At 35.3% G+C, this 17,589-nt stretch overlaps 1 protein-coding gene and 1 long non-coding RNA gene across 3 annotated transcripts in view; one reads left to right on the top strand and one right to left on the bottom strand.

Moving 5' to 3' along the window:
* LOC138912734 (transcriptional regulator ATRX homolog) overlaps window positions 1-17,589 on the top strand; it is a 1,213,613-nt gene that overhangs the window by 579,282 nt on the left and 616,742 nt on the right. The gene's annotated exons all lie outside the window — the stretch shown is intronic.
* LOC138912737 (uncharacterized) lies at window positions 1,308-2,495 on the bottom strand. 2 transcript variants are annotated; one of them, XR_011418294.1, is made up of 3 exons: window positions 1,801-2,486; window positions 1,466-1,609; window positions 1,308-1,401 (listed from the first exon to the last, which is right to left on the bottom strand). It is a non-coding gene; the product is annotated as an uncharacterized lncRNA (long non-coding RNA). The 2 variants fall into 2 exon arrangements; XR_011418293.1 differs by having other exon boundaries at window positions 1,466-2,495.

The following is a 17,589-nucleotide window of genomic DNA, read 5'->3' as shown; positions in this document are numbered from 1 at the left end:
TACTTTAAAAAAATGTTAAAAATTAAAAAAATTAAACTTAAGCATTTGGGCCATAGAATAACCATTTACCAAAAAATCATCTCGATCGGAGCATCGGTTTAGATTTTTTAAATCGAAAAGTTAATTTTAAATGTAGCCCCAAAATTATGGGGGATATCGAAATTTCTTTTAGATTTCTAATTAGGCCCTTTCAAGACCTAAAATTCTGCAAAATCAAAATTTCGAAAGTCCAACCACTTTAGAAGCTAAGCTTAAGTAAATCTAATGATTTTTTGCTCTAAATATGGATATTGGAGCTGTTTGGGGCCACTGGGGGGACATGTCGGACCTTAGTGGGCGCCTACTCCCCCAATGAAATACTGTGAAAAAATTTGGCTGCTCTAGCTCTTACGGTTCCCTTAAAAATCGGTCTTTCATTTTATAATCTTTAGAGATAAAAGTGATCCAAGTAAAAGTCGTGAACTTGTATACTTTTTATCAGTTACAATGTTATCAATGCAATTTTAATTTGCGCACAAATATGTATACTTGTTTGTAAATTGGAATTTGTTGTTTTCAAATTTCTTGTTTTGAATGAAACGAAAACCTTTGTACACACACATTGTGTGTATGTGTGTATAATGCCCTCGACGAAGACCAAGTTTCCTACTCCCGAGGCTTCAACTGATCCCCACACCATGACTTTCCCACCATAATCCCACCACAGTACTAATTTGGACGTTTTGATTCTTGACTACTTAAAACCAAAATTTAAATAAATAGAAACGCTGATTCTGGGATCCCTGGAACTGCACCGAGTTAGTATTCTTTCATCTGCAAGGGTATATAAGCTTCGGCTGGCCGAAGGTAGCTTCCTTTCTTGTTTAAAATGCAAAAGCCCGATCAGCAAACTATTTACTAGTTTTGAAATGTTGAGTTATCGACAAACTTTGGATTTGTAAAAAACAAAAAGAAAGAATGATTTGCTCTGCTATGTACACACACACGCACAAAATAAATATACCCTTCAGTTCCAGAAATCAGTTTTCACTCGTGAATCACCGGGTGAATCACTCGTGACAGGTCATTTGGCACTCGTGACGCACTCGTGATTTTCCATAGAGACTTTTGTTCGAGAGTTCCTACCCCGTACCATAGTGATAGCTTCAATGACATTTTTTCGAAGTCACTCGTGATATCACCAGTGCCTTATACGAATTGGTCATATGAGACGTCACCACCCTGTGACATGTCTCGCATGATTTCACGAGTGACTTTTTCCAAAATGTCATCAGCAATTTTATTACAAAACAAAAAAAAAATACAAATTATGGTATTTTATATTCATTTATTTAATTTTATTTATTTCATTGCATTCATTTACATTTCTTATCGGGTCTTCGGATTGGTGGGTCAACGCTCCTGAAAAAATTTAAAGAACAAATATTACAATTTGTATTTAATATTCAAATAATTGCTTACTGACCATTAAGCACCGCATATAGCCCTTTGCGTGCTTTTAAAGATTTTTTGCCGCTGCTTCCGTCCAGATTGTAGTCAATAACCAGACTATCTGAAATAATCAGCTTCAGGCATTTCGATAAATTATTATTTTGGTCACTTTCTGGATCTGTAAATATACATATATATATATTTATTTTTGTTTTGTTTCTAATTGTTACAAAGCATTTCAGCTTGCCACTTTCGGCTAATGCACACAGAACTTTCTAGGTTTTTTTTGCAAAACACAAATCACTTTCAAAATTGTTGCAAGTTAAAGCTAAGTCTATCACAATATCTTACATTTAAGGTAGCACTTACCTGACTTTAATTTATGTATATATCACTTGTCACAAAATATTTTATTAACCGCGCCAAACACTCCTTCTCTCAGAAAACCTTGAAAATAATGCGATGCACCAAGTCTTCTTCTTACCCCTTTACCCGATTTCTTTTGTTTCATCTTCGCTGTTGGCGCGTGCCAATGCTCCTACACCCTTTCTAAAGCGGTATATATCCGACTAAATAATTTGTATTTGTTTAGTAAAAACGCAATTTCTTAAAACTGTTAGTGTTATAATATTTAAATAAATATTAATGGACCATTTTATTCAACTAAAAAATGAACTTATAACATCAAGTTAAATAAAAAATTGAATTAGGTAAATGTATTGTTTAAGTAAATTCAAATTTTATGAAATTTATAACAGGAAATTAATTTGTTTATTTTGATATATAATAATGCTCACAAAATGTAAGGGCATACACATGTCGCTGCGTCACGAAAATTATTCCAGCCAAATTTTGGTCGCTAGCTGAACATAACGGTTAAGCGCAAAAGAGAATGACGGACTGACCGAAATTGGCCGAGTGCAGGCAGATTATAAGACAGAAAAAGTGAAAGCAATATATGAAAATCGGCTTCCCTTTCTTGCACGATAGATTTCGTCCGCAGTCTTCTACGCTGCGCCGACTTCTCTGCTGACGTCGGCAGCGGCCGTTCGTTTGGCTTAATGAATTTGTCATGTGTCACCACTCCAGAACTGAAGGGTATCCAAAAAATGCGTATTTTACACACACAGCCATTAGATACATATATGCGTGTGTAAGGAATGTAAGGAATTGAGATTCGATCAAATTTAAATTCAAGATATACTGATATCCTTATGCTAAAAGAATTTTTTATTTACATTTCCACAACATACTTACATATGACATTTTGTAACCGATTTTTGTGAACTAAAATTCAAATCGCATTGATAATATTAAAAGAACAATAAATATTCAAACCAATTGATTCTCTTGCTCTTTATTACACGTGCCTCATATTGTTTAAACAAATTCAAATGTTTAAGCAATTTGATTCACGGCTTCCCCGCCCACCTGCCTTCCTAATTATTAATATAATTCTAATCAAGGTGAAAAATTAATGTGAAAACAAAAATACTGAAACAAAATATCAATGGTAAAATGCAGTAATATGGAATTGCCTTTCTTGATGTCTTCTTAAATTAGTCGAATATATAAAGCAAAACATTGCTTCGCATTAATATTGGTTTCCCTTATAAAAGTTGTCTACAGTGGATACCTTCTAGAAACCCCATATTAGCTAAATCGCAAAGTGTATTTAGTTTTTATTTACCTTTTCGTTACCTAAACAAAAATATTGCCTCTAACTTCATAAATCTTAACCAAAATAATCATATTGGTTTTTGGAGAGCTATCTTTTAGAGAAAGAGGTATGTTTAAGCAATGTTTTGGTGTATTTTTTTAAGAAAACAAGCTTATTTTCTAGATTTACACGCTAATCGATTTGAAATTTAATTACATGCTCAATCCAGTATGGCATTCTATATTTAAACAATATGTTTTGGACAAAGTACTAATGTTGTGAAGAAAATTAGTGTAAGGATTTGTGTCGAAAAATTAATTTGTTTCTGTTCTGTGCAGCTGATAACTTACGCAAGCAATAAGAATTTTAGAAATTTTTTCGCAAGTTTTTTTTTTTTAGGTTGTTTTTGGATTCTAAGCCATATTGGCGAACATACTTATGGTCTAAAATGACGTTTGACCCCCCCAAACGCGAATGAAAAATACTGCTTTTTTGAGAAAAATATCAGGGCAAATTTGTTTTATGGAGGTGCCACGCACCTCCCCCCTTCTGCCCCAAGACAGTTAATTTAATTCAAAGTTGCGAGGTATTTCACAAACGTTTCCATTATTTTTGAATGTCATGGTTTTGTAAGCTGTTTCGGTCAGTTGTTTGGATCAGCTGTGTCGCTCATCTGCTTTGTTTCAGTTTCCTGTTTTTGGCACTTTTAATACACAATTTTTGAATTCACGGTGCTGAAGTTACACATTCAAAATAATTCCACCATCGTGAATTGTGTGGGTCAACTTTCAGAGGAAGCTCAAGAAATTGATTACAAGGACTTCAAAAAGTCAAGAGAATGTTTTTCGAGGAAAATGAATAGAAGAGCAACCAGGACAATTCAAAACAAGAGAGAACGCTATAATTGGGTGCCCCGACTATCAGGTACCCGTTACTCAGCTAAAGGAAGTGCGAAGGAGATGGAGATAAAAACTTTGATCCGCCGTAACTTTTTAACGAATGGTCCGATTTAAAAAATTTCTTCTACATAGGTATTGATAAACACCATAAAACTGCATTTTTACTTTTCCGAAATATTGAAATTTTTAAAATCGTATATTAGCGATTGTGGGCGTTAGAGGGGGCGTGGCACCCTTTTGAAACAAACTTGCGCTGCGTAGGAACTCCTAGAATCTGCATGCGAAATGTCAATCTTCTAGCTTTTATAGTTTCCGAGATCTCAGCGTTCATACAGACAGACAGACGGACAGACGGACAGACGGACATGGCTAGATCGACTCGGCTAGTGATCCTGATCAAGAATATATATAGTTTATAGGGTCGGAAACGCTTCCTTCTACCTGTTACATACTTTTGCACGAATCTTGTATACCCTTTTACTCTACGAGTAACGGGTATAAAAATAAGTCGCTCCTGATTAGCTCAAATCCTGTAAAAACACAGTTTTTTGAAGGAAAGCAGACGGTAGTAACAGCGACCAGAGCGATAGCGACGGCGGGATGGAATCGCAATAATGGAAATATTTTTTAAATCAACCTTCTTTCTTTTAAAATATGGTTCTCACTAATAAATTCGAAATTATACATCTAACCTTTTTTTTAATAAATATAAGCAATACAAAGTTTTCCCATTTTTAGCATATTCTTTTTGGCGCATATTTACTATAAAGACAATAAGTTCTTAGGATTCTTAATATATGTAGTCCAAATAAATATATAAACAATTCGGGTAACATTTCAGCGCTATAAATAAAAAGATACCGAAGAAAAAAAAATCTATGCAACATCTAAAATTTACCTCGATGAATGGTATATTTTTGAATTTGTTACAAATTCCAAACTAAACTGCGTTTTCCAAAAAATTCCCGACGCAAGAATTCTTAGCCCAAGGACCTCAAAGTACGAAAATTGGTGATTGTTTTGTTGTTAAAGTTTTTAAAAGATACACTCTTTATCTTTCAAACGCCCTACTTAGAATAATTTTAGGATTTTTTAAGGGAGAAATAAATGATAGAACACAGAGTCAAAAAATATAAAAGCATACAGTTGCGGTTAAAATAGTAGTAGTGTTGAGGCCCTGTGTTATTAAAAGTTTTTTGTTATAATTAATTGTGTTAATTATAATTGTGAATAATTGAATAAAAAAAGTTACAACAACAAACTTATAAAAACAAAAAAATAGCTGTTACATACTTTTGCACGAATACAATATACCCTTTTACCATACGAGTAACGGGTATAATGACACTCTAGTCCCATGCTCAAAATAATTTTACTAATAGCAATTACGATTTTATGACACCCATCGAGGTAAATAAATAATGAGTTAATTTTGTAATGGCGGCAGTTCGAACCGTCGGGAGGCACCGTACTTGTCGGTCGGAAGACGCGACGCTGGCAGTCGGAGTACAGGAGACAGTCAACCAAGATTCGCGAGCGGAAGTATTCGTGCGACAAGTTTACCAAGAGAGCAAGACTAAACGAGCGAGGATTTAGTCAAGTGCTTGGCCGTGAGAGTACCGTAACAACCGAGTGCTCTACACCCAGATCCAGACACTAACACAAGGCTGAGACTGCAACAGTGAGATCAGTGAGACGACGAGAGAATGATGAGTTACCGGTAAGGTGAGCGCGGATCAAGAGTTTGTGCCAGGCGTCGGGGATACGGTAGACTTGCGGCAAGGCTAAATACTCGGATTTGACCTGCCGGCCCATTTGTTTCTCAGGCGAAAACACGGCAGCAACTACAATCACCACAGACACCATGCCCGCAGTAACCGACAGCAGCGGGACTGTAGTATAGGTTTCCACCACATGTCCATGTGCGGGAGCAAGTGATCACGGAGCTGCAAAGGAAAACTGGCTATAGGAGGGAAAAAAAACAAAACAAATTTCGAAATTCATTCACCTGGACAATGTAAATAATGGAAATTCGGGATGGGCTGGAATGGAAATAGCAACGCTGGACACCGATAACTGGTATCGACAACATGGACGGAGTACGCCCGGGAGGGAAAAGCAACATCTAAATCAAATTTTCGAAGGAAGGTGGAGATGTGAGGAGTCTTAAAACTCCCCACAAATCTCGAGGCAGGAGAGCCCCTAGCAACAACGAAGGCAGCGAAAATGCGGGAGAATTCAAGGGTATTCAAACCCACTGGTAAATACTGGACCTTGGACCCAGCCAAAGCGGAGAGACCGTCTAAAATCGGTGCCGCGCCGGACCTTGGACCCTTGCCGCCAAAGGGCAAAGAGGTAGAACGGTAAGTCCGTGGACTTTGGGCCAGCACAAAGAAGATGCACCGGTAACTAACGGGACATCTGTGACCTTGGACCCGATGCGTGTCGGGAGTACCGGGTATTTGATAGTCGCGGCACTCGACTATAGCAATCTTTTTTTTTTTCTTTATTTACCCGCACAAAATGTTGGCACTATTAGCGCGTAGGTTTGAATACCCTACCCGTTTTGCATATAAAACAGATTATGGAAAACGATTATGGAAAGAAAAACCACCTGGATATACCCGTAACTCGTAGAGTAAAAGGGTATATTGTATTCGTGCAAAAGTATGTAACACGGAGAAGGAAGCGTTTCCGAACAGGATCACTAGCCTAGTCGATCTACCCATATCCATCTGTCTGTCTGTATGAACGCTGAGATCTCGGAAACTACAAAAGCTAGAAAGTTGGGATACCCCACATATTCTTGGGTTGCCTACGCAGCGAAAGTTTATTTCAGCCGACGTCTTTTTCATATCATCCTCACGATTGCTTTATTAGTCTTTTTTCTGCTTCTGCTGGTTTCTTTTTCTGTTAGGTATAATACCCTCTTCTGTTATGATAATTCTTAACCTATGAACCAATCTTACATTCGGCCATTCCTGACTTCTCATCTGTCCTAGATGACCAATCATCTTCATTGTTCTAGACAAAACGATACAGCTTCATATAATCACAGCTGGTTGTGGTGTTAGATGGACCTTCTACTTCAGCTGCTTTCCAAATGTTGTATCGACCGTTCACTTTAACTTTGGAAAATTCGTAAGGTCCCAAATATTCGCTGGCTAGTTTCCTTTCAGCAACAAGGAGAGTGCGAAGGAGATGGAAATTTAAAATTTTGATCGGGCATAATAATAATAATAATAATGGTTAAACACATTGCACTATGGGAAAAAAGTCTATTTTTTTGGCATAAACTTTAGTTTTAGGGATACAATTTAGAAATTTTTTATATATACTATTAAGATAAAGCTGTAATTTCGGTTTTTGTTGCTTTTTGAATCGGACCATTGCTTTCATCCACCGCCCACGCCGCATATTCAAATTAATTGGCAGGGATTTTAAAAACTTTGTATTTGTATTGGTAAGACGGTAAAATAATTTCGGATTACATTAATTTTTAAAATTTGTCAAAAAAAAAATTGCTGACATGTACAAGAAAAGTGAAATATTATCTAAGACCAGATGCCAATTTTAGCTTTAACGGGGGTCCAGCTTCTTTATATTTTAGCCCTTTGCAGCCAGGATTTTCACTTGACTTGTCCCTTTCCATAAATTCAATTTTTAAAATTACTGAAAGCCACTTAGATTGTTTTTTTATTTAAAAATATTTTTTTTTATGTTTATAAATTGCTGGATTTAAGTCATTTTTTTTAAAAAACGTGCAAAAAGTTGCAAAAATTATTAGTTTTGCGAAATTAAGGATACATTTGGTAATAATTTTGCGTTTTTACCTTTTTGCAACTTTGTGCCATTTATAAGTTGTACACCACGGAACACAAACAAACTTGTTAGTTTTAAGCTAAAACAAGAGAGAACGTTATAGTCGGGTGCCCCGACTATCAGATACCCGTTACTCAGGTAAAGGGAGTGCGAGGGAGATGGAGATAAAAATAGAAAACTTTGATCACGCATAACTTTTTAACGAATGGTCCGATTTGAAAAATTTCTTTTACATTTCGATAAGTATTGATAAACACAATAAAACTGCATTTTTACTTTTCCAAAATATTAACATTTTTAAAATCGTATATTAGCGATTGTGGGCGTTAGCGGGGGCGTGGCACCATTTTGAAACAAACTTGCGCTGCGTAGGAACTCCTAAAATCTGCATGCAAAATGCCAATCTTCTAGCTTATATAGTTTCCAAGATCTCAGCGTTCATACAGACAGACAGACGGACAGACGGACAGACGGACAGACGGACAGACAGACGGACAGACGGACATGGCTAGATCGACTCGGCTAGTGATCCTGAGCAAGAATATATATACTTTATGGGGTCGGAAACGCTTCCTTCTCCCTGTTACATACTTTTGCACGAATACAATATACCCTTTTACTACACGAGTAACGGGCATAAAAATCGAATTTAAATTGAACCGAGCTTACAATATCTGATGTAATGATTTTTTAAATAGTAGCAAGTGTCCTGACTGGCAGTTATCTTAAATTAATATTTGAAAGAAGATACACATTTAAAACAGTTCACAGTTGAACAACAAGCCATAATAATCAAAACATGTAATCTAAGATAAATTTATAAATACCTTTGCTACGATTTGACATGATCAGAAATAATAAACCATTTTGTTGCTCCACAAAATAAGCACTGAAAGTTTGAAAGATTTTTCACTAATTTACGCACACAACAAAGTCAATCGATGAGCTGACTTTGTTCGCTTATCAACACTATAGTGTTGTTAGTAAAAATCTTAGATAACTGTTCTTGGCTAATTAGGGTATGTAAATTCACAAAATATATTTAATTTTTAAAAATAATTTGTAAAATAAGTTGATTTTATGCCAAAAAAATTGACTCTTTTCCCATAGTGCATTGGCTCATTCCATGTGAAATGTACCAGACAAATTTTTTAAGAATAATTTTAGAATTAAGCTCTGATTTGGAAATTCACGCAGCATTTGAGGCGCGTTTGAGGTATTTTAACAATTCTTATCTAATTAATTTTAATTTTTTTTTTGAACCGGGTTTGAGTACAGTACAAGACATGTTTTATTTATATAATTATACCCGTTACTCGTAGAGTAAAAGGGTATATTAGATTCGTGCAAAAGTATGTAACAGGTAGAAGGAAGCGTTTCCGACCCTATAAAATATATATATTCTTGATCAGGGTCACTAGCCGAGTCGATCTAGCCATGTCCGTCTGTCCGTCTCTCCGTCTGTCCGTCTGTATGAACGCTGAGATCTAGGAAACTACAAAAGGTAGAAGGTTAAGATTTTCCACACATATTCTTGGGCCTCCTACGCAGCGCATATTTATTTTAGCCGAGCGCCACGCCCCCTCTAACGCCCACAATCGCCCACTAACGATTTTAAAATGTGTTCTGCGCCCAAATCTTTAAATATTTCCGAGAAGTATAAATGCAATTTTGTTGTGTATATTTATACCTATCGAAACATAGAAGAAATTTTTTAAATTGGACCATTCATTAAAAAGTTATACGCGATCAATATTGTCTATATATCTATCTCCCTCGCACTCTCTTTAGCTGAGTGACGGGTATTAAATAGTTGGGATACTTGCCCGACTATAGCGTTCTCTCTTGTTAGTTTTTTAAATATCGAATTTTTTTTAACAAGGCAAATGCATTTTTCTATGAAAAAACGTTGCAGCATGTAGGTCTACTCTCTCACTCTTATCGGATCCTTATGGAATTCATGATTTCTTTAAAAAATGTCTTTTTACTTTTTGTCATTTTTGCCAAATAAAACTTAACTTTTAATCATTAAAAATTGTTAAAGGACTAGTAAACGATGGGAAAACATGAATTCCATAAGGATCCGATAAGAGTGAGAGAGTAGATCTACATGCTGCGACGTTTTTCCATAGAAAAAAGCCGAGGCCTTGCTAAAACAAATTCGATATTTGAAAAACTAAAAGTGGCTCCAACTTTTTACAAAAACCGATTGTAACTAACAATGTGGCGTAAAGTATTAAAATAAAAAAAATTATTTTTTTTGTGGAGGCAATGGTTAAAAAACTTTTTAAAATCTTAATTTGTTTTTATTTTTTAAAAATTAAAAAAATTTTTTTAGATATTTTATTTTAAAAGAAGAGGCTTAGAGAAATTATTGCAAAAGACATGAAGTCAATCGGATTCATATAACCGGAGATACAGATTTTCAATGAGAGGGTACTTTTCAAACTTGACAATTTTTGGCAATCCTAAAAAAATTCTAACAAAAGAAATTCTTTTTTTTCGGTCAAATCCTGATACACGTGTTTACTTATTTTCTGAATAATACGTTTAAAAAAAGTTTCAAGCAAATCAAAAATGTGAAATTTTTTTTTGGCCAAATCTGTTCGGTTTGTAAAAGAACGGCCCATATGTATGTAGACGTGCGCTTCGACAAATGCCAATTAATTAATTAATTAATCACTGTCCCATGTTGGGCGCCATAATTGTATGATCAAAAGCATTATGATCGGTTTAAAGAGATTGGGGGTGATTTATTAATTTATAATTCGCGTTACAAAGTTGCTGTCGGCTTCTTTCACTCTCTAACTTCAAGTGTCTGTGTGTGTGTTTTTTCCGGTACGATTTGTCTAAGCTGGCAGCGCCTTGAAGCAGCTGATTACAATAACATTTGTAGCTGAACAGCTATAAGAGCGCTTTGAAATTATAATTATTTACGTTATGTGTTTACAAATTCTTTGGTGCTAGACCCCAACAATTATTAAACCACGGTTTAATAAAATGTTTCATGGGTTTACTTTTGATTGGAACAAAACAATTGTACAAGTAACTAATATTACGTTGGAGCAAACTGAGTTGTTCGTCTGCATCTGGAGGACAGTAAATGTCATTCCAATCGCATTTATCGAGTTCGGTATTAAGAAGGTAATAGTCTATACTATTAAAGCCCTAAATACTATTTTATCGTCATTATACTGAAGTTCAAAATTATAAGTCAAGTATATAAAGTCATGTTTTGAAAACGACGGCACAATGAGTTGGTCATACAAACATATTTTTTTAACATCACTAACAAAGATTTCATCGAACAGTGAGCTGCATGTTCTGCTGAAATGCGTCGGGTAAGTGGAGCTTACAAGGGCATAGCGTCATAATTCCGCGGACATAATTCCGCGCAGTACATTTGGTCCGCGAACTTATGTCGTTATTTTCTGGCGAAATTACCTCGCTGCTAAACGTCATAGGATCGCGCGAAATTGTGATGGATTGAGATGAGATGAGATACAGTAGAGTAAAGTAAAATACAGAAGTGGTCACGACTTTAGCAGACCATGCTCGACCTATCATATTTTCCGCATATCTCCTTTCCTATTAGAGATTTTGACTTCCTGTTTTCACCCACCTTTGCGCAATCAATAGAACAACTTCAACTGTTAATATCGTCCCATTCGCTTTTATATATATATATATATGTATGTATGTATTTATTTTGCGCGCAAAAGAAATATACGGTGCATGTTAAGTTACATACATATATATGTACATTTGTATGCAGAGCTAAAATTATTTGATGCTTACAAATCTTATGCAATACATTTACATTTCTTATAGTCTGAAACGTTTTAAGCAAGCTTTAAAATGTAAATACATACATACAAAACAAGCGGCGCGGGTCATGAAAAAATGATACTGTATGTACATTAGGGTGGAATTCATTTGTATGAAATTTCTAAGGCCATGCTCTCACCCCTTCATATATAGCATTTTTGTATCCTTAATCCATTAAAGAAAGAAAAAGTAAAAAATAATTAGTTTTAGGCGGTGCGCAACGGCTTTAAAGTTTATTACGCATATTTCAGATTCATCTAGATGCCGTAGACTTAATTTTATACTTTGACAGTATTTTAAAAAGTATTTAATCACTTTCCCGAGCTTTTTAACAAGGGATGAAGTCGTTGATAAAATTCGAGTCCCTGGGAGACAATTACAACTTAAAAATAACAATAATAACGAATAATCAAGGACTTTTAGAGTAAAACTTATAAATATGTAACGGTCTCTGAAAAATAAGAGTCAATATCGTTGTATCCTAAATGCTGGCTTTCTTCTTTGACGAAAATTTTTATTGGCGAACGCAAAAGTGATAGTTAATCTTCAAAATTGTAAAATAGAATCTCTATTTTATTGTGAGTCACAAAAAAAAAATGATGTCGGGGATCGAACTCGGTTTTTTTTGTTCGGGGACAGAAGCTCTACTGGCTAGGCTACGTCAAACTGTTAATATTCATGAAATAAATTTCTACTTGACTCTTTTATTCGAGCGAAACCAAAAAGTTGACATGTTAAAATCTGACAAGAAATGGAATGGGGTAAATTCCTAGTTTTACACTTCATTTTTAGCGAAACTTTAGGGCCATTGCGCACCGCCTAAACGATGATATAAAATTTTTCGGTTTTCGCATAAATTTATTGGACACGGAAACCTACCATTTAAGATGCTGAGCTCAGTTGACCTTAAAAAAGTCCACCCTAATGTAGGGGAGTGTGGGGTAATTTCGTCAGCATTTTTTCAAAGCTATTTTTGTCCATCTTGAGACACGTTATCATATTTATATTTTTATTGTTGAATGCGGTTAGCACCAAGCTTTAAAATGTGACATTCCTCTTTTTTTTTTAATTACCTTGGTGATTTATAAAAAATTAAAGAGTAAAACCAATATACTGGGGCAATCCCGCTACATAGGGGGGTAAAATCGCCACACCTTTGGGGCAATTTCGTCACCTGAAAAATGTAGGGAACTTTACGCATGTAAATATGCTACACTGATTAAGCGTACCATTTTTGTTGACGTCCTATATTTGTTGCTGCTGCCGGTAGTCTTTTCGTTAGCCAGCTAGTCAAATAAAAAAATATGTATTTAAAATAGGTGCGAATTTACCCTAAGCATAGGGTGGCGAAATTTTCCCAGACAGTACTTTTTTAGAAATAATTATTTTTCTTCCGAAATTAGGCGCGAAGTTAAAAATCGCTAACGCAGAAATGCACATTATAGCACTGTGTATTATATAAAAAATCGTGCATCTTATCCCTTTTCAATTGTGGCATACAGAAAAAATTTCGTCGAGAACTAAATGTAGCTTTTGAACTGTAAAAACTTATTTAATATTATAGCTTAATTATCTTGGCCTTCTGTGCACAAAAATGCACTGGTTGTGTCATGCCGTCTTGAGGGACTAAAACAAAGAAAATTATTTATTTTTAAGACTTATGGATTCCGATATATTGCAGGTGACGAAATTGCCCCTATGACGAAATTACCCCACTCTCCCCTACATACAGTATCATTTTTTCATGACCCGCGCCGCTTGTTTTGTATATATGTATTAACATTTTAAAGCTTGCTTAAAACGTTTTTAGACTATAAGAAATGTAAATGTATTGCTTAAGATTTGTAAGCATCAAATAATTTTAGCTCTGCATAAAAACAGATGTACATATGTATGTAACTTGACATGCATACCTATATATATATGTATATATATACACCTATATATGTATATATAGCTATATATGTATGGTTTACTCATTTTAATACGACATAAATTCGCGCGAACTTATGTCGTTTGACAGTGACATAATTTCGCGCGATCCTATGACGTTTAGCAGCGACATAATTCCGCGGCTGGCGAAATTATGTTGTTTTTTCTGCGGCGGACTAATAATATAATATAATAAAAATAGCCACATGTAATTTTTAAACGACACAATTTCGCGCGATCCTATGACGTTTAGCAGCGACATAATTTCGCCAGAAAAAAACGACATAAGTTCGCGGACCAAATGTACTGCGCGGAATTATGTCCGCGGAATTATGACGCTATGCCGACTGCCACACTGCTCAATTTTTGTAATCAGTTTTTTTTCAATTTAATATTGTATTCGTGCAAAAGTATGTAACAGGGAGAAGGAAGCGTTTTCGACCCTTTAAAAATATATATTCTTGATTAGGGTCACTAGCCGAGTCGATATAGCCATGTCCGTCTGTCTGTCTGTCCGTCTGTCTGTCTGTCTGTCTGTCCGTATGAACGCTGAGATCTCGGAAACTGCAAACGCTAGAAGGTTGAGATTTCCCACACATATTCTTGGGTTTCCTACGCAGCGCCCACAATCGCCCACTTACGATTTTAAAATGTGTCTGGCGCCCACACTTTTAAAGATTTCCGAAAAGTATAAATGCGATTTTGTTGTGTATATTTATACCTATCGACATCAAATCGGACCATGCATTAAAAAGTTATACGCAATTAAAATTTATATATCTATCTCCCTCTCACTCCCTTTAGCTGAGTTACGATTATTAGTCGGGACACCAACCCGAGTACAGCGTTCGCATTAAAGTGAGGTCCCGTAAAAATTTCGTCTCCACTACTCCATCCAGATTTTAAAAGATTTTGAATTTGAAGATTATCCAGAGATACAATATTTGTTAGAGTGGTAGTCCCCGACAAATCGTGTTTTGACAATCTCCGTTTATAATACCCGTTACTCCTAGATTAAAGTAAATATATTCTAAATCAGGATCACTAGCCGAGTCGATCCAGGCATGTCCGTCTTTATGAACGCTGGGATCTCGGAAACTATAAAAGCTAGAAAATTGGTATTACCCATTCTTATTCTTGGGCTTCCTACGCAAGCTGGTTTCAGCCAAGAGCCACGGCCCCATTAACGCCCACAATCGCCTTAAAAGATTTTAAAAGGTGTTTTATAATGCCTATTGTGTTTATAAATACCTATGTGTAAAACATTTTTCAAATCGGACCATTCGTTTAAGAAATATGCGCGATCAAAGTTTTATATCTCCATCTCCCTGAAACTCCCTTTAGCTGAGTAACGGGTATCTGATAGTCGGAGCACCCGACTATAGCGTTTTCTCTTGTTATACCCGTTACTCGTAGAGTAAAAGGGTATATTATATTCGTGCAAAAGTATGTAACAGGTAGAAGGAAGCGTTTCCGACCCTATAAACTATATATATTCTTGATCAGGCTCACTAGCCGAGTCGATCTAACCATGTCCGTTTGTCCGTCTGTCTGTCTGTATGAACGCTGAGATCTCGGAAACTATAAAAGCTAGAAGGTTGAGATTTTCCACGCATATTCTTGGGCTTCCTACGGAGCGCAAGTTTATTTTAGCCGAGTGCCACGCCCCCTCTAACGCCCACAATCGCCCACTAACGATTTTAAAATGTGTCTGGCGCCCACACCTTTTAAGATTTGGACTTATGACGTTCTCAAACGTCATAAGATCGCGCGAAATTATGTCGTTTAAAAACGGCGGAATTATGTCGGCGGAATTAAGTCGTCACCCCCTTACAAGATTCAAGCCTAGTGATTCCATTTAATTTTAAGGTGCTCTTCCCGAAGTATGTTGCTGTTGAGATCACCCGCTAAAAGTATATCTTCATAATTTATAGTGATGTCTGATAGCTTATTTAAAAAATCGTCATATTTAATGCTACTACGTGGGCGGTATATGCAAACCAGCAGCATTTTTTTGTGTGGACTGATTTTTAATTTCAAGGAATAAGTATTCTATTGGGCTGCTATCGGGATGATTACATATAAACTTGGACACTAATTTTGTACTAACATAAATTGCTACCCCACTTCACTGACACGGTCCGCTCGGTAAACATTATAGCCATCACACGAAATTATAACATCACAAACATTAACGCCAAGCCATGTTTCAGAGACACATATAATAGGGGAGAGTGGGGCAATTTCGTCACTGGAGCAATTATGTCACCTGCAATATCTCGGAATCCATAAGTCGTAAAAATATATAATTTTTTTTGCACAGAAGGTCAAGATAATTAAGCTATAATATTAAATGTGTTTTAATAGTTCAAAAGCTACATTTAGTTCTCGACGATATTTTTCTGTATGCCACAATTGAAAAGGGATAAGATAAGAAAAATAATTATTTCTAAAAAATACTGTGTGGGGAAATTTCGTCACCCTATGCTTATGGTAAATTCGCACCTATTTTAAATACATATTTTTTTATTTGACGAGCTAGCTAACGAACAGACTACCAGCAGCAGCAACAAATACAGGACGTCAACAAATTTTTTGATCAGTGTAGCATATTTACAGGCGTTAAACTCCTTAAAATTTTCAGGTGACGAAATTGCCCGAGTGGTGGGGCGATTTTACCCCCCTATGTGGCGGGATTGCCCCAGTATATTCGTTTTACTTTTTAATTTTTTATAAATCACCAAGGTTATTAAAAAAAAAGGGTAATGTCACATTTTAAAGCTTGGTGCTAACCGCATTCAACAATAAAAATAAAAATATTATAACGTGTCTCAAGATGGACAAAAAAATAGCTTTGAAAAAATGCTGACGAAATGGTTTATGTGCTCGTTCTGGGTAAATAGAGTTTCTAGCATTTATGCAGGGATCGCAAGTAAGAGTTACTTTTTTAAAAAAATTGACAAATAAGTTTTATTTTTCAATTTTTATTATAAAAGTTGACAAATAACTCTTATGCTTCAATTTGTATTAAATCAAATCAATTAAAATCAACAAATAAGAGTTATTTGTCAACTTTTATAATAAAAATTGAAAATAAAGATTGAATTGATATAACTCTTGAACTGTACGGTACATTGGTTTAAAATTTATATATCTATAATCTACGCTTTTATACCTTTCTGTTGATATGCCATATGTCCCCAAAATATTTTTTATAATAATAATATTTGTTACATCATAAAAAATATATTGGGGACATATGGCATATCAACAGAAAGGTATTAAAGCGTAGATTATATATATTTAAATTTTAAACCAATGTACCCCACAGTTTAAGAGTTATTTCAATTCAATCTTTATTTTATTATAAAAGTTGACAAATAACTCTTATTTGTTGATTTTTATAATAAAAATTGAAGCATAAGAGTTATTTGTCAACTTTTATAATAAAAATTGAAGCATAAGAGTTTTTTGTCAACTTTTATAATAAAAATTGAAGCATAAGACTTATTTGTCAACTTTTATAATAGAAATTGAAAAATAAAACTTATTTGTCAATTTTTTTAAAAAAGTAACTCTTACTTGCGATCCCTGCATTTATGTTAGTTACTTGTTCCCCGGATAGTTAGTTACGTAGCCAATTGTGGAACTTTCTTGCTAAAATTTTTAAGAATACGTATTGGGTCAAACCAATTAGTTCTTATTAATTATAACGATTATCAATTAACAATCAATTCAGAACTGGCACGGACTTGGGGAATCCGACTATCTAATTAAAACAAAGCATTGTGATGGCCCTAGCGGGTGTTGACACAATGTGATTTCTGCCCAGTGCTCTGAATGTCAAAGTGAAGAAATTCAAGTAAGCGCGGGTCAACGTAGCTGAGCGCGTTTGATATAGTGATAAATGCCTGCTGCCTGGGCTCAACATCAAATACAGGCATAAACATCGCAAATAGCAACAAGGAGGATGGTTTTAGTACGTAGGCATTGCGGAACCCTCAACGTGAAGATGGT

Source organism: Drosophila takahashii, chromosome 2R (assembly GCF_030179915.1).
Source record: "Drosophila takahashii strain IR98-3 E-12201 chromosome 2R, DtakHiC1v2, whole genome shotgun sequence".
In the NCBI taxonomy this organism is placed as follows: Eukaryota; Metazoa; Arthropoda; class Insecta; order Diptera; family Drosophilidae; genus Drosophila; species Drosophila takahashii.
The sequence above is the reverse complement of the archived record's forward strand: the minus strand, read 5'-3'. Positions and strand labels throughout refer to the sequence as shown.